Source organism: Danio rerio, chromosome 16 (genome assembly GCF_049306965.1).
Source record: "Danio rerio strain Tuebingen ecotype United States chromosome 16, GRCz12tu, whole genome shotgun sequence".
Taxonomy (NCBI): Eukaryota; Metazoa; Chordata; class Actinopteri; order Cypriniformes; family Danionidae; genus Danio; species Danio rerio.
The window spans coordinates 34,435,194-34,461,192 of record NC_133191.1 but is presented as its reverse complement, the minus strand read 5'-3'; the positions used below and the strand labels follow the sequence as shown (position 1 = coordinate 34,461,192).

The window sequence follows — 25,999 nt, the reverse complement described above, 5'->3', positions numbered from 1 at the left end:
GTAGAGCTGCGGGCTGGGCGACACCCAACACATTTGCAAGATTATAATCTGCGAGTGGAGCCGGTTTCCTCAAGGGTGTTAGGTACCTTTGGTGATTGAGGAAATAACTCGGTAGGTGTTGTACACGCTTGCGGTGCCTTTTTTTCCCTAACACGGAGAGATGTGCACCCTCCTGTCTGTCAGTAAAGTTCCTCATTCGGTGAGCCCTGCAGATTCCTCCGAGGCCCCCAGCACTGACTCAGCGGAGGAGTCACTTGCTGGCCCATTACGTAGTAGGTCTGCCCGCTGGTCAGCCCGCGTTTTGGGTATAGGTGCCTGCTATGGCCGATCCCCGCTGGTGATCCCCATATGCTTTTCCGCCACGGTTAAGTTCCCCCCCTGGGCGGACCCGTGCTTTCCCTATCTGCTAACCACCTTCTTATGCGCACTCCCCCTTTTCAGGGTTAGTCCATATGTAATTCCATTTGTTTCCCCCCTATTGGGTGCGGATGGTCTCCGCAGCGTCCTCCCTACTGGGATGGCACGCTTCCCAACGTACTGTCGTGTATTCCTAGAATTATCTAGACGCTAGCGACTCCCAAAAAAGATACCTATTCCGTAAAACTTCTTTTGAAGTAGGATTAGTTAGGGCCATGGGCACGTTGGAGGACCACGCCTCTCGTGATCTGGGTGCGTCACGCTTGCCTGACCGCTCTCTCATGGTGGGTGTTGGTAAGGTGCAGTCATTATGGCGCTTTCAATGGGCTCCCATACGTGGATTTTAACAATCAAATCCACTTATAGTGCTGAAGTTCCCCCCGAAGGGGAGCGTTCGAGGTTACTAAAGTAACCCTTCGTTCCCCGAGGAGGGGAACGGAAGCACTATACTCCGTCGCCATAATGACTGTCCCTTAGCTGTGAAAAGTCTCTTCAGCTTAAAAAAGGATAGCGTCTGCTGGCGCCAGGTGAGCTTATATACTCAGTTGATTGCTTATGTCGCTCACCTGCGCAGGCTTGCGCTGCCAATTCATTCTTAATTGGCCCGTTCAATACTCTTTCAGACGAGTAGCTTCTGAACCGAACCTCCTATACGTGGATTTTAACAATCAAATCCACTTATAGTGCTTCCGTTCCCCTCCTCGGGGAACGAAGGGTTACTTTAGTAACCTCGAACGTTCATGACAACTGTGAGGGGGGTGAATTTTTTTTATAACTCGTCCGTTTCCTTTTTTATTAAGTTATATTAAGTTTGCATAATTAAGGGAGTGGCCACTTGAGTGACAGCTAGGTCTCGTTGGTCGTCGTCACGTCACCTCAGCTGAATCCTGCAGATTAGCCACTGAACTCGGCATATTTATTGTACTTTTGTGTTGTTTTATGTGGCTTTACACAGTCAACTGCCTTTTGGACTTGTTTCCTACAAATATTAGATGGTATGGCATGCTGAGTGCACTTAATTGTGCTTACAAACCATTCACGTGGCCTCCGTTTCCCATGTGAGTAAAGTTATATACTTATATTCCATCTCTATACATGTATTTGTTTTATTTAAGATCATTTATCGTTTATATTTATATTTAGAGCTGTAATGCACTTCAGAATCTGTCAGATTGATTAGCTGTAGGCTCTAGAACAGTCATCTGAAGCGTTGTCATACAGTGTTATGCTGGATTTCATCAGTAGTCTTACATTAACTAACACAGACTATATCTGAAGTGTTTGGAAGTAATTTGCGTTTTCCTCCCGTTGAAAAACATCATAAGAACAATGTTTAGTGGCTCAATGTATTACTGCAGTGTTTTTAAAAGTCTAAACACTTTATTGATATAGTATACAACCAAGCACAAGTGTTCAGAATACAAACGAGTCACAGGTGATAAAGTATTAAGCGTTCTGCCAAAGTAAAGTGTGTCTGAACCAGGTCCAAGCTAAATGCCAGCAGGTGTCTGTAGCTCCGCTCACTCTCCGCCTCTTTGCCCTTGTTTGGTATCCCGCCGTGGTTGTGATGACGCGCGTACAAAATGGCGACGGTTGGCCGCGCCTACTTGTGGCTTCTTTTGCGCTCTTTAGAAACCTATGGGTGACGTCACGGATACTACGTCCATATATTTTACAGTCTATGGTCTAACCCCATTACTTTGTTCATTATTCGATCAAAACAAAAAAGTGTTACTCTTGCCTAGTATATGCATGTAGTATCATCCCAAATGAAATGCCAAATTAGCTAAATGAAAGACCAAACTATCAAATAATACCTGCCATGTGTATAACTGCATTCACCACTGGGAGGTGTAATCACTCTCGAAGGAAAATACTGCTTTAACAATCCAAAATAAATAAAGTAATCCAACATCAGTGCTGATGGCTCCGCCCCTTCTGCTATATGAGCAAATCAGTGGCTGTTGAGTGAGTGAAGTGTCCAACATTTCACAATTAATTTTAACGGTTGATTAAGTGCATCATCTGGGTATTTAAAGTGTACTCATTATTTTTAGAGCCTGCAGTGTGAACGCACTGCTTGCACTATTTATACTACAAAATGGCATAGAATAGTGCATATGTGTGCAATTTGGGATGCACCTATTCATTCATTCCTTTTCCTTTGGCTTAGTCCCTGCAATCAGGGGTCGTCGCAGCGAAATGAACCGCCAACTGTTCTGGCATATGTTTTATGCAGCGGATGCCCTTCCAGCCACAACCCATTACTGGGAAACACCTACAGTATACACTTTTGCATTCACACACACACATACATTACAGACAATTTTGCTTACCCAATTCACTTCTACTGCTTGTCTTTTGTACTGTGGGGGAAATCAGAGCACCCAGAGGAAATCCATGTTAACATGAGGTGAACATGCAAACTCCACACAAATGCCAGGTGGCCCAGCCGCGACTCGAACCAGCGTCGTTTTGCTGAGAGGCGACAGTGCTAACCACTGAGCCACCATGCCGGAGCATTATTAAAACTTTTTTTAATGTAAATAATATTTGTGAAATTTCATGTCCATTCTTTGGTTGATTGACTCTTTTATTGATTGGTTTGTTGATTAACAGTCAAATTAGATGCTTGATTTATAGATAGATGCATATCTCTAACCAGCAAGAGACACTTGACAACAGGCTTTATAATAAAGCTTCCAGATGGGTGCTATCAAGTACTATTCATAAACGGTTCACTTGTATTACAGTGAATGGGGCAAATTGCAATGCTTAGTATGTCCGCCACAGAGAAGGAAGACTTGCCTTCCGGTCAGATTAACTAATCATCAATCTTTATCGCATCAATCTTTATCTTTGAGGGAGAGGTTTGTATAGGTTGTTGAGTTAAGAAAGCAGTTTTTAAGATTTTAGACCTCCCCATTGATTTAGATGGGACTTGGTCTTTGGATGGATCTTCATGGAGGAGCTTTTAATATGGCCACCAAGTGAGCACTGAAGACTTTCCTTGAAAGGGACTTTGGTAATATCAATCATCCAATTGAACAGTTTTTTTATTCCTAAAAAATTGTAAAGATTTCTTGATGTGAAGAGCATTTTAATAACCTGAAACAGCTTTTCCTATGATTTATATCCTCTTTGCTAAAGGTTTTTCATGGACCCACAGGTGCTATTTTTAAGAGTGACAAAAAGGCACCCCATGCTACATCAGAACCATCTGCACTGGGAATTATTTGGTTAAATGTGCTCAATTTTTAATGAGGAATCACCACTGTTAATAGAGTCTTAATTAACCAGAAATCACCTACTCCTTTAAACTAATTAAACAACATTTGATTCATTTTATCAGAAGGACTCTTAAATTGTTTTCAGTAGTTGAAGAGGACAAACGTCCTTCAGGGAGAGAGGAGAATTATTTTGTCAAGAGGACATTCAGAGAATTACTCTGCCTCTTCAAATTAAACGTCTGGTTGAGCCACTCAGAATCAATTTAAAGTGTCGTTCTGGTAGAGGACAAGCTACCTTTGCGTGTTAATAACTGTCAATTAATGAATTCAACTCTCAGATGGTTAAACTCATCACAGCTCTGTGCCGTTGTCTAATATTAATGCTAATGATGTCAAGATCTTCTGAGGGCAAACTTCAAACATGTTGAAATTACTCATAATTGTTCAGAAATATGTGTCTAAGAAGAGGACAGCCAGTTTAAAGACATCTCTGAGTAAGAGGTGATAATTGCATGCTGCTGTGATGTCAGCATGTTGTGACTCCTTTTAACTCTGACCCAGGATCACACAGAAAAGTTAACCTCTGTTGAGGTCCACAAGGAGGCATGGGGAAAAAAAAGAGAGATAGGTTTTAGAGCAGAGTTTTAGGGACAGAACAAAGTCAAGAGTATATGAAAGAGATGTTGCAAAACTTTGTAACAAATCCCATCTCATTTAGGCAAATCAGGAGTCTTTTCACACCTACACTTTTGTTTCAGAACCTGTCTCGTTTGCCCAGTTAGCACGGTTTGTTTGGGATATGTGAAACCACCAATCGCTCTCGGATCCGCGCCAAATAACTCGCTCTGAGATCGTTTGAATGAGGTGGTCTCGGCTCGATTGAAACGAACTCTGGAGCGGATCGATTGCAGTGAGAAAGCGATCTGATCTGAGCGCGGTTATATCACTGTGTTTTATGGATATGTAATAGGCATAAGGCTATATAAAGAGAGACATATGAGTAGGGCGGAAAGTTTCGCGAGTCTCCGGATGCCCGCAAATGAATGATAATCTCCCGATAATCTCGCATCTCCATCCCGGTCCTCAAATAGGCTACATCGTGCACCCTTCTCACCCCTCCCCACCGCATCTCTCCTCACTCTTCAGTCACGTCGCGCGCACCTTGTCAAACACCACTAAACCACCACCTTTACTGACAGCTGAGCGGGACTCTGCAAAATAAACGCTGACACTGACCAATGTGAGGGGAGTTTACTCGCACGTGATTTGTTTTAGATCTTTTGGTCCGATAAGAAACTTTGCAGTGTGAAAGCGAACCGCACCAAGAGCAAAGAGCAACAATGTAACATTTGTAATCTCTATTTCGGAACAACTGAATCGATTCACAGGTGTGAATGCACCCCTAGTGGAAAGCCTAATAGAGTGGTGCAAGATAATATGTGTATATATATATATATACATTCCCATTCAGGTCATTGGACCAGTGCTACCCCTTTAGTTCTCCGTGCACTGCTCAAGGCATCTGAAGTGGCATCTTTGTTATAGGAGATTGGTGGAAGCTACAAACTACAACCTATTGTGTCAGTCGCCAGTAAAAGAGGATTGAGGTTTACTTACGGCTCTTATCTGGCCTCCATTAAGGCGGTGTTAAAGTTGTATTAACAGGATAATTCCAAAGAAAGTGAAGCCAAAACAAATTGATGTTGTTTTAAATTCGAAATTGCGCACCAATGCAAAATTTCCAGCAATGTTCACTCCAGTTGGTACTCACGTTTGGACTATTGTTGGTCCAATGTGATTGTATAATAGGCGTGTTTTGGAATTTTAACCTCTGGAAACATCTGTTTGATTTATTAGTTCAGATACCCAAATACTGTAGACCTAATTTATAATAAAAGTAGATGTTGCTATTCTAAGTGAAAGGAAAAATCTTATGGGTTGTCCATCTGATTAAAAGGACAAAGAACTTTACTTGAATACAGTCCCTGACAAAAGTTTTGTCGCTTGTGTACAAATTGACCTGAAGTGCCGCTAAAATATATTTCTAATCAAGATTTTTGACAAGAAACGGCCCATTTTAATCCCAGAAGCTTTTGTAATAATGTTTCAATGCAAAACGATACTGTCAAAAAGTATTCTAATATTCCTAGCTTGGTTAAACCCATGAGTCAATGTTTGTATACAGTAAGTGTTAGTTGGGTCTCAGGTGTATATAAAAAGAGCCCCAGTACACTAGTGATTCACATCAACGGCAACTAGACCTCTGCAAACATGTCTAAGATTCACCCTGAGAGTAAAGTGTTGATTATCAAGAGGCTGAAGACCAGATTCACTGCTGATGTGGCGGACACCTTCAATGTGTCTCAGCGTCAAGTTCAGAGGATAAAAAAAAGGATTTGAAGAGACTGGAGAGGTTTTTTGACAAGCCCAGGTCAGGCAGACCCCACAAGACAACTGCTCAAGAGGACCGTTTAAAAATCTGAGGCCAGCCCATTTTCCACTGCAGCAGAGCTCCATGACACCTATCACATAAAGTATCTGTATCAGAATAGTTTGTCGGATTCTGTTTTGAAATGGCCTCCATGGCCAAATCAGTGACCAGAAGCCAGCACTAAACAAAAGACAATTAAAAAACCATGTTGTATTTGCCAAGGCCCACAGCCTGCTAAAAGGATGGATGCTGAAAAAGTGGCAGGAGGTGGATTTTTATTAGATGAATCTTCTGTTGAAATATACCACAGTCATCGCAAAAATTAAGGAGACCTACTGGAGCCCACATGGATCCGAGATTCACCCAGAAAACAGTGAAGTTTGGTGGCGGAAAAATCATGGTCTGGGCTTACATCCAGTATGGGGGTGTGCGAGAGATCTGCAGGGTGGAAGATAACATCAATAGTCTAAAGTTACACGAAATCTTAGCTACCTCTTATGTTCTCAATCATAAAAGAGGCCAAATTCTGCAGCAGGATGGTGCCATTGAAGAACTCTGGGAGGCATGCAAGACTGCCTTCTTTGCCATTCTCAATGACTTCATCAATAAATTGTATGAATACTTGCCAAACCACATGTATGCAGTCCTTCAAGCTCATGGAAGTCATACAAGATATCAAATTTGGATCTCACGGCAACACAACTTAATTTGCTAACAAAATAAATTTCAGATTTGCAGTAAATGTATTCTGTATAGGCAACAAAACTTTCGTCTTGCCGAAATTTGACCTTTCTGTCTTTATTAAATGATAAATCATTTTTCACTGAAACAAATTTATTGTGCATTAAACATCATTTGAGACGGTTTTTAGCTTTTCATATGAGCTATTTCTAACACAGATTAATTAATTAAAAGTCAAATTAATAGCAGGTGTTCCTACAAAATAGATAAGCGACAAGACTTTTGTCAGGGACTGTATATCCAGGTATTTAACTTTCATCCCCCATACAGAATGCCTATCTGGGTTACGGCACCATTTCTGATTGCAACACTAAAGGTCTCAGCCTCTAGCATCAGTTTCAAGTGTGTCTTGAGGCCAGGAGGGATAGGTTTACCTGCACTGCTTCTTCTAGCTAGCCTCTGTTACTCTTGCAGAATTGCACAAAGAAAAGTCAGTCCAACACAATTTTTTGGCTAGGTTCAGTCTGTTGCATAGTTTCTAAAACAAAACAAGCAGAGTGCAAACAAATACCTCCTTTTCTGAGTGCAATTCCTTCCCCCAGTATGAACAGGTGAGTTCCGCTCTGTTTAGGTTGTAGCAAGTGGTCAAATTTATCCTTGTTATGTTGTTGGGAAGCACAAGTGAGTGATGCTGAGCTGGCCAATGATCCCATATACACATTCAACTGCTTGTTAGTCAGAGGAAGGCAGAACAATCGAGAAATGTAATGGTAAGAAAAGAGGAGGCAGACACAGAGAAAGAATAAAGTTTCTGCAGGTCGGACTGATGCTTGCGGCCCTCGGTGTCCTGAGTTGGCTGCTTGTTAGTACGCCAGGACCTCTGTCTTCCTTCGCTTCCCCTCTCCTCCATCTCTGCTGGCCCTGTGTGCTCCTGGATGGCCAGGGGTCACTCCCAGCCAATTTAGAGTGATGCACATCTACTCTGTCAGCCGCCAGCTTCCACACCGAAAATAATTACCGAGTGAGCATCTGCTGTCCCTGAGAGACGAACGATAGAGTCTGACACGAGCAGGACGGAGAAATTCCACACTCTGTTTCTCTTTCCCCCCTCTAAATGGTGGAGCAGGCCCAGAGGAGGCTAAAGAGAGAGAAACACCTGGTGAAATTCTCCCTCAGTGATCTGTGCATATGCTTAATAACTTCGCTCTGTAGTTAATTGGAATAATTGCCCAGACTGCTCTCGGAGAAAAAAGTGTGGGATGCCCTAAGGAGAAACGAGGAGGGAATGACTGCGGCACTTTAAAATACGTAATGCATTTCCGTCAACTCAAGCTCAAAACATATATAGGCTGTGTCTGAAACCTTAGGCAGGTGCCATGTTGCTTTACTTTCTCGTAAGTTGATGGCTAGAAAAGCAGAGTTTGTAAGGACGCAGGGTTTGGAAAGGGTTCCAAGGCACACCATTGGATTCAGTGTTTATCTAAATAAATTCTAAAGTATATGGTGATGCTTGTAGTGTCTGTGGCAGAGATGTCACCTAACAGAAAAGCGAAAGAAAAAAATTCATGACAACCTTTGTAAAATTAACCATGCCAGTTTAATGACTGTGCCCTTTGCATAAAGATAGACACAAAGTCTTATGATTATTCTTATGGAACCTTTTCACAAGACTGTTATGACGCATTTAACGGTCATCATAATCTTAAATACTTGAAAGTTTTTAATATTTAGATTTTTTTTAAATGTATGAATATTTATATGCAGTTATGAATGGATTGCACCATGTTTGCACAAAAAACAAATTACTGCTCAAGCATGGTGTTTCTAATCCAGCATCTATGAAGCTGAGAGTAAATTTGACGTTATTCAGATCTGGCATCCTAATGAGACAAATTTCAAATGACTTTGTAAGTTTGTGTTTCAAGGCAGTGGTTTACAAGTGGCCACACAAATCATAAGAAATTTTTATTTATTATTTTGACAGCATCTTGAAGTCAAGATGCTACGGAGACCCGGAAGGGACGTGATGATGGGTGAAAAATGGGTGGAAGAAAAAAAACTGGTGATAGGAGAATATATATATATATATATATATATATATATATATATATATATATATATATATATATATATATATATATATATATATATATATATATATATATATTACGTTTTTGTGTTCCCTTGCAAAGAAGTTTTGCATTATCTCGTTATAACTGTTATTCGACAAACATTTCCCGTTCACTTCATACATGTCAACTCTCCCAAGATTACCATATTTTACCATTCTATCCCACTATCATCCTATAATAAACTATTTTTCCATATTTTTCCCACAATTTTAATCTTGAAAGCATGTTGAAATTAATGTAAAAATGTCTGCATTCACCTTCTTTCCATTAAAGCTGTGCGTCGATCATTACCCTTCATATGCAACCTCTTAATCCGGACTGACTGACGGACGCGTTCCGTATGATAAACTGGTCCTAGATCGCCTTCTGTACACTCCATTTAAGGAGAAGTAAAATTGCAGGACACTTTGGAATTTGGGTGTGTGTTTAAACTGACAAATACACTTAATAATATGTAAACATGTTTATCCTGCATGTGGCATTTATACTAATTTCCTCTTAAATGAGCACAAACAGTTACTAAAGTATATGAATGCTTTCATTATATATCTGTGCATTAAAGTGTTTAAAGAACCACCTCTGCTATTAAACAAAACAAACCGAAACGAGAGATTAATTTGCTTCAAAACTTCTTTGCGAGAGAAACTTAAAGATTTTTTTATTCCACCCATTTTTTCCCCACCATCATGTTCCTTCCGGGTCTCTGTAAGATGCTCATGTTTGTGATATGGCACAACCTCAAACATACTCATTAGTATAACAAAACTTAAAAAATAAGGACAGTAAACCACAAAACCTGCATCCTTTAAGCCTTACACGATTGATTATTTAGGCTTTTCTGTTAATGATGCATTTGTAATGATTGTGTTGCCTTTAAAAAATTCATTTTTCATAATTTCTTGCTTTGGGAATTCTTAAATCATATACTATAGGACATTTGTGAATGTCATTTGCCTCTTTGTCACCCTCATTGTTTTACCTGTGTCTACTAATTTTTGTTTGTTGTCCAGATCATGGCTGGCTGAGTGACATTACTCTATGAACTGACCTCAGGAAGCACTGATGCGGCAGAAAGGTGAGCTGACTATTATCCTTACAGCATCCTGTCATCTCTCTGTTTCCAATCTGCACATTGGTAGACTTTATGTCTGTATGTAATTAAAAATAAAACACTTGTTAATATTTAGTATGTCACTAAATGTTTCAGAGGTTGGGCCTTGACCTGCAGAAAGCGCTGATAATTTTGCACCAATTCTGGACAGTGAATGCTGCAAGTTCATTCTATGGAGTTGGCTGGAATATTTTGATAATTGGACATTGCTAGAAATGGTTCACTTGCCAGTGTAAAGAGAGAGGATTGAGACACAACCCTCTACATGGAACAGCATGTTGGCAGATCTTATTCTGTACTTCCACCCTACTGTGCGTAAAATGACAGTTTTTGAGCTTAAGCAGTTGATGAAGTTGAATTTATTAGAATATAATATCTCACATGCCATACTTTTTTTGAAGAAAGTAAGATATCAAAGTGTTCATGTTGAGAAAAGAGAGATAGACAGTTAAAAATAGCTGAACGGGTCCAGATGTTGTGCTTGTGGACAGCTTATTAACAGACCTAAGTGTGTGATGCTGCGCCTCAGGCGCTAAAACATCCCAGAGCTCTGCAATAATGTCCACAACAGAGACTAATTATAAAAACACACATTTCCACACTTCTCATCACAAGTGAATCAAGCAACTGAAGTTGAATTTGATTAAGCCTTGATATACCACACTTTAACTGTTATTATTTTTTCAGCTGCCTTTTGCTTTAGTCATGTCAAACCTTTTTTTCTTTGGTCTCTAGGCTACATTTTTTTCTTCTCAGCTTTAAGATTTTATTTTCAAATATATTTAACTTAAATTATACAGAACTCAAGCTAAAATAAAATTTAATTTTTTTGATAATTGATATTAGAATGAAAATTTGGTATATGTAAAATAATATTTAAATTAAAAATCTGTTTACTTTTAACTGACAGAAGCACATACAATAACAAAAGTAATTGTACATACAATTTATATTAAGTTGTGAATTATTTTAAAAAGGATTAAGCTTTATTAAACATGATAATTAGCTTCGTAAATATGCATCTTCAGATTAATGTATTCTATAATAATAGTAATAAATAAGTGATCAATTACACCACAACAATATCAATGAATGCGCAGTATCCATATGCGTGCAATATATTCTCCACACTGTTCGTTTATTCATCCGCTCAGTACCTACAGCACCCTTACAAGCGTTTTGTATGTTCCTGTATGTTCTATTATTGAAAGATTAGTGATCTGTGCTGCTGTACAGTACATTATTCAGCTTCTATCTATACAGACAGCAGCGCACATGCGATCATACATATGTATATGTGCGAGGCCGCATGTAACACAGGCCATATGTCTTACGCTTCTTCACACAGGAGCATCTCGAGCCCCGTTTGTCAGCCGAATATGTTTATTTCAGGCCCATTTTAATTATAGCTCATCGGAGTGTGTCACTTCACTTGTGGAGTGTGTGCGTGCGAGTGTTTGCTGGGTGAAACTCCCAGGTCTTTATGTGAGAGAAGTACTCGTTCATCACTGTCTCGGGGGACAAAGGAGACCTGTAGCGCATGCTAAGTGGCCCGGCTGGAAGAATACATTAGGATACACACACACTGCCTAGCACATGGCTGCCAGAATACATTAAGCTCCATACACACACACATCGGTGATAATGAGCACTGCATTCTTGATGCTTTCCTTTCTCATTGTGTGCTATCAGCGCTCTGCAAAATCACTATTGAGTGGACTGATAAGACAGTCGTTGGACAATGGACGCCTGCTTTGTTTGCTGGTTTGGTTGTTTATTATGCAGTTGCATTGTAGGATTGCTTGCTGGCATGTGTTGCTGCGTTTCGAGTGTGTCTTATAGACATGCTGTACACACATCTCGAACCTTTTGTCTTCTTTTAGTGTAATGTGATTGTTTTGGATGGACTCGCATGGAATGAACAGGTTCAGTTATTTTTTTGTGGTGTTTTAAATCTCAGCTTTGATACCTTTTGATACTAAAGGTATCTGCTATTAGGATTTGACATTTAACATTAAAAATATTAATTTAATTAATTAATTTAATCACTTTATAAATTAATGTTAGATGACTTTTAATTCTCAATGTGAATTTTTAATATATATCGTAGCAGTGCGATGTGGCTGTATATCAGCATAGGCCAAGTGCCTTAGTGTCCCACCAGTGATGATATACAGCCATATTGCACTGCTACGAGTGTGATATTGCATTTATACAACAGTTTGATGCTATACTCGTGTATATATAAAAAAGAAAATCAAACATGGAGAGTCTAAAAACCCTTTTGAATGAGGAACTACTTTCTTCCGCTATCCATTCAGATCCGCAGCTGACTTCAGAACAGCAGAAATCGTTACTAATTCACCAACGTCACGAACTAGTATTTGAATGATTCTCTAGCGTAATATCTAAAGTATTGACAAAACAGGAGATTTTGCTCAAATTTTAAGATTATAAGGCTGAAAAACATGAAATACCATCAGTCTAAAGAGATTTCCCAGTATTTCGCTGTTGCAACTGGGAAATCACAATAGTTATCTCTAAAAAAGCCAAAGCAGCACAAACACTACCAAATTACTGTTGTGTTTCTGATAAGGAAAAACGAAAAACAAATGCAGGCATTTCTTCTTTCTCCTTTCTTTTTACTGGACTAGTCTGCAGTAATGAAAACAAGAGACTTATTAGAAACAAACAAAGGGCAAACCAAAAACTCAGGGTTATACTCAGGGTTATATAAAGAGTAGCCAAATAAATAAATAAATAAATAAATACTTTCCTGATATGAGTCCCATCTCACACTCAATACACTACAATTACTATGGTATAAATACAGCATTACAATATACAATATACAAAAGAGAGAGATCGACTTAGAAAGTCACTTACCAGTATAATAATGTTTTGATCCGTTGTAGTTAGAAATTATTCTGTTTTTAAGGGCTTCTTATTCGATCTCTGTCGCCATCTTGTGGATGGACAACGTCAACCGTCTTTGCTCTAATCAATGATGGCCGCAGACGTGCTGTCTCTCTGAAATAATAAATATTTAAAATAGGTGATAACTTTAATTTTATAAATAAACAAAAAAATAAACTTATAAAAAAAGCATATTTGCTACCTAAACAACTACATGCGTGACTAAAAAGCCTCAAAAGTACATTATTTTGTCCAACAGCAGCAATATTTGTCAAACTGTAGAGTGTCCTCTGCTTGTGGCTTTATGTGGCCGGAGTAATACACAAGGGTGAAGGGTGAAGAGGTGTGTGTTTCTATATAGATTTGTATAAACTGATATAAAGTGGGGGGAGGCTTAAACTTTTATATACTGAAACTAAAATAATTTATGTAGTAAAAATACTAAAACCATTTTAATAACTTTTTAAAAACTACTAATAAAATGCTGGAAAGCTTATCAAGAAAGCTTAAAACTCAAACTAATGTTTAAATTTATTGAGAATTAACTAAAATAAAAAAACAATTAAAATGAAAATTTGGTATAAGTGAAATAAAAATTGAACACTATAAAGTGTTTAAATTAAAATCTGTTAAACTGTAAATGACAAAAGCACATGCAAAACACAACTTAAAGTGTTACAACTGATATACAGTATAAGATATAATTAATAACTGATACAAATGTGTTGGATCCATTTGTCAGTGTTTTTAAACTAACTGAGCATAAGATGACAAGTTCTGGATGTAATAATTCAACATAAAAAATAATCATGCTAATTCTAGCAGGGACCTGTATTATAATTAATTAATAATTATTCAAATTCAAAATTAATTATTTCATAATTCACTCATTCAACTCGCAGACCATTTTGAAGACCACCAGTTTGAGGATCTCTTTTATTACATGTCATTGCCTCTGGTGGATGTTCACCATTCATAGGTGCCAGTGTCAGGTGTGTGTGTGTGTGTGTGTGTGTATGTTTGTGTGTGTTTTGGGGTGTTCTGGTGGCACGGTTCTTATCAGACAATGTCAGACCTCTGGGGCTGCCAGTTTGTTTCACACTGATAGCGACTAAATTAAATCTAGATCTTGCATTAAATATTTCTGTACAGTGGCAGTATAATTGTCCCCCTTAATGCCCACAAAACCAGAATAGACACTCAACAGGGGTGACCCATATGGTAAAAAAAAAAAAAAAAAAAAGTGGAAGGATTGTATTTCACGACATGAAAGTGTGTGTGACAAATAAAGGATTGATTTATTGATTAATTGATACTATTATTATTATTATTATTATTATTATTATTATTATTATTATTATTATTATTATTATATTACATACATGAAAACATTTGAAATATATTTATTGTACATAAATACAATACATTTATTTTCTTTTAAATAATGGCTTAGATCTTTATCCACATTCTCTGTTTTTTTTTTTTACTATGAACTATATTTGATATACTGTACATACATAGTTGATACAGTTGAAAATAAAGATATTGAAATAATACATGAGTACACCCCACTCAGATCTTTTTTTAATTAATAATTTCTTTAGGACTTTACCATAATATACTGTATGTGTGCATATACATTAGTTTAGTCATTGCCAAAGCTAAAACTGGAACTAATAAACAAAAAACTTTAGAAATCAGTTTAAAATTTGTACACCCAAATTATTATGTTGAAGAAAATATAAAATATAATTTTAATAAACAGGAAAAATCAAAAGACACATAATATTTAGCTGATATTTTGTAGTTGTAGTTGTCCCATATGGAGACCTACCGTATGCTTTGCTTTTGTTTGTGTTGGCCGTAATGGTGTGTTAGAAGTAAAAGTGATGTGTTGGTAAAGCCTGTTTTTGTGTGATGGTCCAGACTGCTTTCAGACCTGCCAGCTCTTTTGTCATTGAGCATATATAAAGCCCCCCCCTTCACCACACTCCCACCTTCCTTTGCTCTTCTCTGCCTTTGTTGCTCCAGCACAACATTAATATGGTGAATAGGCACTTCAGGGTTATTTGGGAGCTTTTCAGGGAAGTGTAAGCAGAGGGGAGAAGGAATAATGAGGTGTGGTGGCACAAAAACAGACTAAATGAAGAGATAAGACAAGATTATTATTGAGGAAATAGCCAAGTCAGCAAACCTCCTTCAGGCTTCTGCATAAATATAAAAATACCGAATTACAAGATTATAAGAAGCAGCAGCAGCATCTCATGCACCAGCTCAGTTTGTAAATCATTACTTTTTATCACTGTTTTATTTTCTTGAATGTTTTTTTTTTCCAAATCAATTGCGTGCGCATGCTGTGCAAGCTTTGAATTTCAAAGAGTCGCGAGTGCTGAATTATTTGTGGAAAAAAAAGAAAAAACTCAAATGCTATGAATTTATTCATCCCAAAATAATCATGCATATTCATGAGTCCCGTCTGCATAATATTTTTTGGGGGAGGGGCAGACACAATAGAGGGTACGGAGCAAATCTGGCGTCTGATATCATTTGACATATCATATGTTTTGGAAATTCTTGGTCAGTTTTGGGCCATTTATGAGTTAAAGAGCTCTGGGAAAAAATAAAAATAAATACATGCAGATACATGTTTTGAGCTAAATATTCTTTTTGGTACTTATTTTATGAACTACTGATAATGTAACAACATTTCAAATAAGAAAAAAATTAAATTCAGCATTTATTTACAGAAAATGACATTAGGTCAATTAAAAATATTCCAGATAAATAAATATCTGTCATAAATAATTGTAATGTTGAATGTTTGAAGACTCTTGATAATTCAACTTTTTTCTAAATTATGCATTTGGGTGATCTGCAAACTAGAAATGACAAATTAAAATATTTTTTGGTCATTTATTATTAATATTTTTTTTGTTGCAAAAATTACACATTTTTTCAGACATTTTAAATGTTCATTCAGTAAACGACACAATACCAACGTTTTAACATCTTAAGAGTTAAGAAATAAATGATTCATAAAAAAAACATGATTTTGATTACAACAAAACAAAAAACACTGCTCTAAATGACTGTATTTTTATTTGAAATTTGAGACCTTTAGATCTTAAAAAATAAAGCCAAAACAATTACTCAAACCTAAAAATGGCAAAAGTAAGGGTTATGGTAAAGTGAAGGGCCAGATGTCAAATTCTTCAAAAAATAACTTTTATTTATAGTGGCAGTATGCATGGAACATGTAATATTGGACAGAAACAAGATTTTTTTATATTATTATGTTAACTTTACAAGTTACATTAATTTGGGTAACACTTTACAATAAGGTTCATTAGTTAATGCATTTACTAACATGAACTAATCATAAACAACACATGTACAGCATTTATTATTCATAATTGAACATTAACTAATGCATTAACATCCAAATCCATGCTTGTTAACATTAGTTAATGCACCGTGAGTTAACATGAACTAACAATTAACTATTGTATTTTCATTAACTAACGTTAACTAACATGAACAAATACAGTAGTAAATTGTTTGTTCATCTTAGTAAATGCATTAAATAACATTAACTAATGAACCTTATTGTAAAGTGTGACCTTAATTTGCACTGCTATTTATATTTACTTGATAAAACAATACATGATAAACATGATAAACAACATTTACACGATAAAACAATAAAATAATCCCTTATAAAATATAACAACAACAACAACAACAACAACAACAACAATAATAATAATAATAATAATGTTAAAATTTTTACAGTGGAGAATAGAAAATATTTTGTCTGATAGAAAAAATCTCATATTAGCATAAAAATAATTTTAAAAAATTACTATTGTCAAATTTACAATAATGTAGTTTACACTGCTTTTAGAATATACAGATCAACCATCTTAAAATTTGATGCAACCACAAATCTTTGATAAAATATCTTTAAGTGAATTTATGCATGGAAAATATATTATATGACAAAAATTAACACATTTAACCAGCAATTATTATATAATTTGACTCAAATTTACAAAAATCTTATTTGAGCTTTTATAAATATGCTCATATCAATCATAAAACTATTAAATAAAACGGAAGAAGAATCTTTAGCCCCTTTCACACAGTGATACCGGTAAATATATGGAAAATTTACGGAACGACAAAAAAGCGCTGTTCACACAGGCGAGGACATTACAAAATTTTCCGGGAAAAGAGCATTCACACACCCATTCCAAAATACTGGTAAATTCTGACATCAATAACCAGAAATGAGCTCTAAACGGCTGGGCTTGTATTCGTAAACATTTGACTAAATTACAAACTCTGTGGATGGATCAGTATTGTGAACAACTCCGGTGAAAACACATAGAGAAACACTTTCGCATGTCGAGATGTACATGAAATGTCTGTGTGCTGGCGCTCACAGGCTGTTTCACAGGCACACGCAAAGCTTGAAGGTAAACAAACAACGGCTTATAATAAGCATCTTATCGATAATTATTTACACGGTTGGCATTAAGATGAACATATAAACGTTATCTGACTAACATCTAGCAGCTAAATGTGTCTGGAAAAATATTCAAAGGCTTTTATTCTCATAAACAATTCTACACGGCAAACACAGCACAGCATTCCAGCAAATTACCGGTAATCTTACAGCTTCTCTTTCCAGAAAATAGCCAGAACGAATTTACCGGTATTTTCAAAAAGGGCCTGTTCACACATACACACCTTTCCGGAAAATTGCCGGTAATTTTAATAATATTATTATTAATATTATATTTTTATAATATTATGAGTGTGTTAATGTGAACAATGAGCATGGTCCTCTCTCTTCGCTAGGCTGTCAAAAGCCCCTTTCATGTCGAACCTTGAGGCAGATGGGCTACAGCAGCAGAAGACCACACCGAGTGCCACTCCTGTCAGCTAAGAACAGGAAACTGAGACTATAATTCACACAAGCTCACCAATATTTGACAACAGAAGATTGGTAAAGATGTTGCCTGGTCTGATGAGTCTCTATTTCTGCTGCAAAATTTTGATGGTAAGGTCAGAATTTTTTGTCAACAACATGAAAGCATGGATCCATCCTGTCTTGTATTAACGGTTCAGGCTGGTGGTGGTGGTGGTGTAATAGTATGGGTGATTTTCTTTTTTTTACACTTTGGGCCCATTAGTATCAATTGAGCATTGTGTCAACGCTTCAGTATTGTTGCTGACCATGTTCATCCCGTTTTGACCACAGTGTACTCATCTTCTGATGGCTACTTCCAGCAGGATAATGCGCCATGTCATAAAGCGTGAATCATCTCAGTCTGATTTCTTGAACATGACAATGATATCACTGTACTCAAATGGCCTCCACAGTCACCATTTCTCAATCCAATAGAGGACCTTTGGGATGTGGTTGAATGGGAGATTTGCATCATGGATGTGCAGCCGACAAATCTGCAGCAACTGCGTGATAAATATGGACCAAAATCTCCGAGGAATAAATCCATAACCTTGTTGAATCTATGCCATAAAGGATTAAGGCAGTTCTGAAAGCAAAAGGGGGTCCAACCAGAAACAAGTAAGATGTACCTAATAAAATGGCTGGTGAGTGTATGCTCTAAATGATCATAATTGCATATCTGAAATTAATTTATCAGGATAAAACAAAACACATACCTATTAACAGAGAACTTTGAAGTGGTCTCTTAAGTTTTTTTTTTTTCCAAGGCTGTGTATACAGTGCACAATAAAAGCTCCCTAAAACCTGTGGCCCATGTAAACCAGAGATAAGCAGGGTGAAAATCAGCCTAAAGCAGCAGGTAGCCTGTATCGAGGACAGCAGACATCACACACATACACACACACTTTAAGCTTTAGGGAGGCTCCAGACTCTAAAAGTTTATTCTACTGCGTATGAGGCTGTGTTTCTAAATGCTCGTAGAGAATAAGTGTGGGTTTACACATAGTTATGCTGTAGAAGCAGAAGTGTTTGTCTATAATAAAAGCTCCTCGGGGAATCGCTTGTGTTTGTAAATGTGGTGAAGTGGAAGCAGAGAATCCCACAAAGACTCCTGTAAGACATCTTTACTGCAATTGATTTCATTTTAATGGCTTATGTTTATTTTTTCTTTAAGAACATTTCACTGCTCCTTTCTTTTCCTTTTTATGTTTTACCTTTTCCTTTATGCCTTTTTTGTCTTTTCCTTTATTTTTCCTTCTTTTTCTTTTTTAATTATACACATTTGCCTTCTTTTTCCATTCATTGTTTGTTTCCTATTCTTGCTTTTTCCCTTTCCCACTTTCTTTAATTTCTTTTTCTTTATCTTTACTTTTCTTTTCCTCTAACAGCTTTTCCTTTCATTTTTTCTTTTCTTCATTTTGACTGTTTTATTTCATTTTCTGGTATCTTCTCTTTACAGTTTACTGTTTTTATTTAATTTATCTTTGTATTACTTATATTTATACCATTTAATTCCTCGGTATACAGTTAGGTGTACAAATATTTGGACATTAACACAATTCTAACATTTTTGGCTCTATACAACAACCCACTCGATTTGAAATGAAACAAGCAAGACATGCTTTAACTGCAGACTGTCAGCTTTAATTTGAGGGTATTTACATCCAAATCAGGTGAACGCTGTAGGAATTACAACAGTTTACATGTGTGCCCACTTGTTAAGGATCCAAAAGTTATTGGTCTTGTGTTTTATGCTCTCGACTGCTGTTTATTTTGTTTATTTATTTTTGTTTGTAAATTACATTTTATTTTTCTGCTATGCTTTCCAGAATTATCTTCTTCTATTTACTTTTTCTGTTTCCTTTTTCTTTTCTTTTCTTTTCTATCCCATTTTTTTTCTTTTCCCTTTCTGTATTTATTTGCTTTTGTTCTCTCTTGTTGTTTTCTTCAACTTTTCTTTTGCCCTTTATCATATTTTCCTCTTGTCTTTCCACAATTTTTCTTTCGAATCCTGTTTCCTTTTAGAATTTCGTTTTCTGTTTTCCTTTTCTTCCTTACCTGATTTTTTTCCTTCCTGTATCCTTCCTTTGCGTTTTTCTTTTCAGTAGAGCCTCTACACTTTTTTATCCCAATGTCTTTCTTTTTTCCATGTTTACTTTCTTTTCTCGTCTTTTTCCACGATGAGAAAAGAAAGTAAAAAAAATTAAATTGTTGTCTTTTTTCTTTTCTAATATTTCTGCTTTCTTTACATATACAATGAAAATTTTCCCGTGCATTTGTTTCTTCATTCATTCATTTTTCTTCAGCTTGGTCCCCTCATTTATCAGGGGTCACCACAGCGGAATGAACCACCAAATTGTCCAGCATATGTTTTATGCAGCGAATGCCCTTTCTGCTGCAACTGAGCGCTAGGAAACACCCATACACTCTCACATTCACACACACACACACTATGGCCAGTTTAGCTTATTCAATTTCACAATAGCGCATGTCTTTAGACTATGGGGGAAACTGGATCACCCACAGGAAACACATGCGAACATGGGGAGAACATGCAAACCCCACATAGAATCAGCTACCTTCTTGATGTGGGGCGAGAGTGCTAACCACTGAGCCACCGTGCAACCGGGATTTATTTCTTTTTTCTTTTAAATTTCTCTTTTATTTTCTGTCTCCTTTCACTACTTACCTTCCTTTTGCTTTATTTATTCAGTCTGCTTTGCTTTTTTCTGTTTTTTTTTTCTTTTAACTTGATTTTTTTCTCTTTACTTATTTTTTTCCCCTCACTTTTGATCTTACTTTCCCTCCCTTCTTCTTACCTTTTCTTTGGCTTTTGTTTGCTTTATATGTTTGCTATTATCCTTTACTGCTTATCCCATTTACATTCCCCAGTTTTCTCACTTCTTTCCCTTAGCAGCTGGTTTTTGATTTACCATGAGCTCTGCTCAAGGCAATCCAGTTTTTTTTTATATATATATATGATTTTGGCATTCGATCCCTGCTTATTAAATCACAGAAAATGCACTCCCATGGGAAGTTTTGGGCTTTTGACCAACAGCTGAAATCAATCCCACAACTGAATTGGTATGAAGATATTGGACTCCCCACGTGGAGCAGGTTGGTCCAGGGAGATGTGGGTGAGATTTAGCTTTGCTCTCATCTTTTTCCTCCTTTCTTCCCCTATTACACATCTCCTTTATCCTGGCAGGTTCTCAAGCAATTGTAAGGCGGTAAATAAAAAAAAGGAACGTAGGATGGAAAGAGAGATGATGAGGGAGAAAGGAGACAGGCAGATAAAGAGCAATCTCCTTGGCTGGTTGTGAGGGTGTAGGTACTCCAGATGGTGACCCAGAACTTGATGGGCTACACGGCGGAAATAACCCACTCAGAGTCGTCGAGAGACTCAAAAATCACTCATGGTCCAATAAAAACCCTCTTTCTCGGAGCCACCTCCATCACAACAAGGACACCTAGAGAGAAGGAGTCAGAGTAGCATAAATAAAGGCTCTTCAGGTTGCTGGAAACCTCTGTTAGAAACTACCAGTTCATCAGGTTTATATGAAAAACAGGAGCGTAGAAAGGTTTGCACATGCATGAAAGATTAGGATGAGTCAAATTTAATACAGTATGTGCTTTCATGTACTGTACTTTCCTACAGATCTCTATTGTAAGGATTCTATAGATAGCACTTTGAACTATTTGCTGCCTAAGGCCCAGTTGCATTAAACTTTAAGCATTATAGAGCTACTGTACTTATAGTAATGCATCTATATACAGCTTTAAGAATATGTATTCCCTTGCCAAACTGAAAATCTGCTTACAAGTGCAAAAACAAGTTTTGAAAAATCATAGTTGAGAAGGAGAGATTCACACTTGCTTTTGGAGATGTGAAAAACTGCCATACAACATGTGGTTGTTACATTTAAAATGATTCTAATAATAATACTTAAGGCAAACAAAAATCTTTATTCAGTAATTTTGCTGATTATGCAACCCATCCTCTTGGAAGAAAATGTTCACATAACACCAAAACCCATATTCTTTGCTTTTTGTACATTTTTAAAAAGTGAAATATCTTGTGAATGGTGCAAAAGTGTGTTCAGTTTTCTCAGAGACAGATGGCAATATTTTGTGACGTTGGTTTATGGATATATTGTGGCAGTTCAGAAATCAAATGGCAGATAAATGGGGCAACTTGTTTTATTACGTTTATTAAAGCTTATCCTAATCTAAACCAATCAACAACAGAAAATGCATTTGCTGAATAAAGCATGGCATTTTACCTGGTGTTTGCATATTTTTCTCCCTGGCTTGTATTTCACCTGTTCCGCTTTGAAAAAGCAACCCTGTACCAGCAGCAGAGCAAATTTTCTGAATTAAAAAAAAAAAACAATATGTGGATGCAGAGACATAAACAGGAGTTAGAAAAGTATCACAAGATATTTATATACTTACATTTAGAGCAGGGGCGCTCAAACTTTTTCTTATCAAGGGCTAAAAACTAAACTTGATTGAGGCTAGTGGGCTGAAGATAAATGAAGTTGCCATGGTTAATTTCCTAATTTATTTAATAAAATAGAAAAATAACAAGAAAACATTACTTTACATTAACTAATACAGTATTTTTTTACAATTAAAATAAACTTATTACAGTAAAAACAAAACATTTATAACAGAATTACACTAGTTTTTGCCTTGATCTGCTTGCCGAAGTCTTTTGTATAGTATTCTATCCGTCGAGTGGCAGTATTTACATTTTAAAAACTCAGATTCAATTACAACATTGAATTGAAACATTTAATTTCAGTTTGCTTTTTTTTTTTGTAGCTCAGCATTACAACTAACAAAAAAAGGTTACGTCAAATTAGAAATGAAGATCTTTGTGTTAATCATATTCGCCCCAATCCTCTCCATCATTCTCGAGTCACTGCTCGCTGCAGAGCCACTTGGGCTCCAATGAGGAGGAGCTTGAGCTCCGATTTCTCCTCCAATTGGCTGTTTTAATGCGTACACCCACCCCACCCCACCACTAACCCCAACCCCCAGTGTCATCACTTGTAAAAGAACTACAAGGAAGGAGGAGCTGGAGCTCAAGCTACCCCTTGCTGGAGCTCAGCTCTGCCCAAGAGGCATACAAAATTTTAAATGTGCTATTTTACAAATTTAATGCTGCAAAAGGGATTTGAGGTCATATATAATATTGTAAAACTAACAATGTGAAAGTGAGTCACTGACTAAATGAACATTTGTAATCATCTTTTGTCTGAGGAGGAGTAAAAAGTGTTATGGTCATGTTTGGTTTAGTTTTCTTTGATCATAGTTTGGGTTTTAGTTGAGTTACACCCCTGTTCCAGGTTCAGTTGGTTATAGCTTTCTTTGCTTTCCTTGTATAGACTCTCATTGTCACAGGTTTTTGTTCAATGTCAAAAAAACATTTTTTTTACTTGTACTGAATAACCATTGAATGCTTTTTTATAGTTGCAGCAAAATGTAAAACCCATAAAGAAGAACAAGATTTAAGCTTGTGGCAGCTGACCACACAGACTAATTTCTCATGGATTATAGTGTTGATTAGTTTTTGAGAAAACTGTTTGGAAAAGATGAGAATATGATGGCAATGTATATACATGATTAACAGTGTTGTCTCTGCTTTACCACCAAATGCACAATCACATCTGATTTTCAGCTTTGCTGACTAAAATGTCCCTGTCCTCGACCCTCGTGGGATATCCAAGTTTAAATAATCTAGTCCTAATCCATATCACCTCACTGAGCTTTACATAATCAAATGAAATCTGCATGTTGCAACCCCCTTCGCCCCCGCTGTGGTACAGGTCACAGGCATGTTGCATTAAGATGTGGAGTGCCGCTTCGTTCTTTAGGAGATCCGCCAGTGCATTCGTGTGACCAGAATCCTGATAATTAGCTTCACAGATTAAGCCACCTGTAGTCAATGCTCATGGCAGGAAGGTGACTTCTGATTGTGGGATTTTCATTTTGTCCTCTCCTGTCTGTTTGCATAATAATGGGATATTTTCCTGCCTCAGGGAAGGTTCGCTGCTGTAATTGAGTTTAGTAAACATTAAACACTAGAAACTCAAGTAAATCTTAGATTTTTGAGACAGTTGACAAAATACTCCATCAATTTGACATTATTTTAACTTGAATGTTTCTTATTTATTTATTTTTCTTTTTTATTTGTCATTTAATTTTGTTTACTGTTGACAGGATGAATGGTGCCTACTGTAACACACACGCACACACACACACACACACACACACACACACACACACACACACACACACACACACACACACACAGAAATACACACAAATAATTATATTTAGGTTGTCATAAAATAGAGTAAAAAAAAAAAAAAAGCCTAAACAGAGATGACAGAGATTTATTTAGAGTTGTATTTTTGGTTTTAATGTATCTATAACAATTAAAGCTTGTAACCATTCTTCCAGTCACCAGAGGTAAAAGTCCTTCAATGCTATGTACGGATTTACATTCTATTAAATTTTATTTTAATTTAATTATTTAAAATAGCAGTAAATGATGGTTACAATTTCAGTTAGGTTTAGTTAAATACAGCTAGTTTTTAACTATCTTTGACTCAAAGCTACATTTTCAGCAGCAAGGCATTCAGCCTTCAGTGTTTTCATAAACTATTTTAACAGGCCTGTAGCCAGGGAGGATTCGGGTGGTTTCCCCTTGCTGACAAAGGTCCAGAATTTGCCCCATTCATGAGCTCATTTGTCCTATTTTGACTGCTATGGCATCATAAATAGTGAAAATAACCCATCGAAAAAGCTTTAGGAAGCTTTAGTGGAATTGGCTGTCGCTTCGGTGTGACTTTAGCTAATCAGTTTTTTCATTTTACAATCTGACCTAAGAGAAGTCTTCTTTCGCTACTGTATTGTTTTTAAACAGAGAAAACATTGTACAGGTAACTTTTATTTTAAATCTTGGACCTTATTTCTGAAATAAAAATGAGCAATATGCAAGTTATGCACCAAAAGCGGACCATATTGACATTGATTTGAATACTATTTTGGCTATTGTTATTATCTATGAATTTTTAAATGTACTTTCTTTACAAGAGAGACTTTATTTATTTATTTATTTATTTTTATTTTATTCAAATGGCCAAATTGTGACTGAGGAAAGTTGAATGTGCTTGACAGTTTGTTATATTCTTAATAAATGACAATGGACTACAGATTTTAATTTAAGATTTTAACAAATTCCAATTTTTTTCTATGATGTTCGATAATCATGTGGTAATGTGTACTAATCTGTATTTTAAAATTAGGTATTATTTCACATTTCTTTATTATAAATCTTTAGGAAATATTTTTGTTACATCAAAAAGTGTGGTTATGATGACCATCCGACAAGCTAATTAAAAAATAGTGATTAAAATTTCACTAAATTAAAAGTATTTAAATCTCATAATTAAATAAAATTTGAAACAAAAAAATAAATAGAAGAACGGTCCTGTTTAATATGCTGGTTTGGTCCTCACAGAACATTTCTTCATCTGAAATAGAAATCTATTGCTGTAACTTTAGCTGAATTTAAGGCATCCTTGCTGAAATAAAAGTATTAATTCATTCAAAAAGCATTACGCCCCCCTAAACTATTTAAATGTAGTGTTTAGTGCAATATAGTTATAAAGATTCATTTTAAAGTAGTTTTAAAATAGAACAACCATGTCTCTTTTTAGTGTACACAATGTAATGTTTTTTTCTTTTTTTTACGCAGTAGGTAGTGCTGTCGCCTCACAGCAAGAAGGTCGCTGGTTCGAACCTCGGCTCAGTTGGCGTTTCTGTGTGGAGTTTGCATGTTCTCCCTGCCTTCGTATGGGTTTCCTCAGGGTGCTCCGGTTTCCCCCACAGTCCAAAGACATGCGGTACAGGTGAATTGGGTAGGCTAAATTGTCCGTAGTGTATGAGTGTGTGTGTGAATATGTGTGTGGATGTTTCCCAGAGATGGGCTGCGGCTGGAAGGGCATCCGCTGTATAAAAACTTGCTGGATAAGTTAGCGGTTTATTCCGCTGTGGCGACCCCGGATTAATAAAGGGACTAAGCCGACGAGA

At 36.6% G+C, this 25,999-nt stretch overlaps 1 long non-coding RNA gene across 4 annotated transcripts in view; it reads left to right on the top strand.

The window, feature by feature from the left end:
* The window catches only part of LOC141378224 (uncharacterized), a 28,587-nt gene extending 9,639 nt beyond the window's left edge, over positions 1 to 18,948 (top strand). The window contains exons 4-8 of one of the 4 annotated variants that reach the window (XR_012392186.1): positions 9,902 to 9,966; positions 10,099 to 10,161; positions 17,612 to 17,688; positions 17,782 to 17,983; positions 18,185 to 18,948. This is a non-coding gene — a long non-coding RNA (uncharacterized lncRNA). Of the gene's footprint in view, positions 1 to 9,901; positions 9,967 to 10,098; positions 10,952 to 17,611; positions 17,689 to 17,781; positions 17,984 to 18,184 lie in introns of those variants that run through there. The other 3 variants (XR_012392188.1, XR_012392185.1, XR_012392187.1) reach the window with 3 other exon arrangements.
* The last annotated feature ends 7,051 nt before the right edge of the window (positions 18,949 to 25,999 follow it).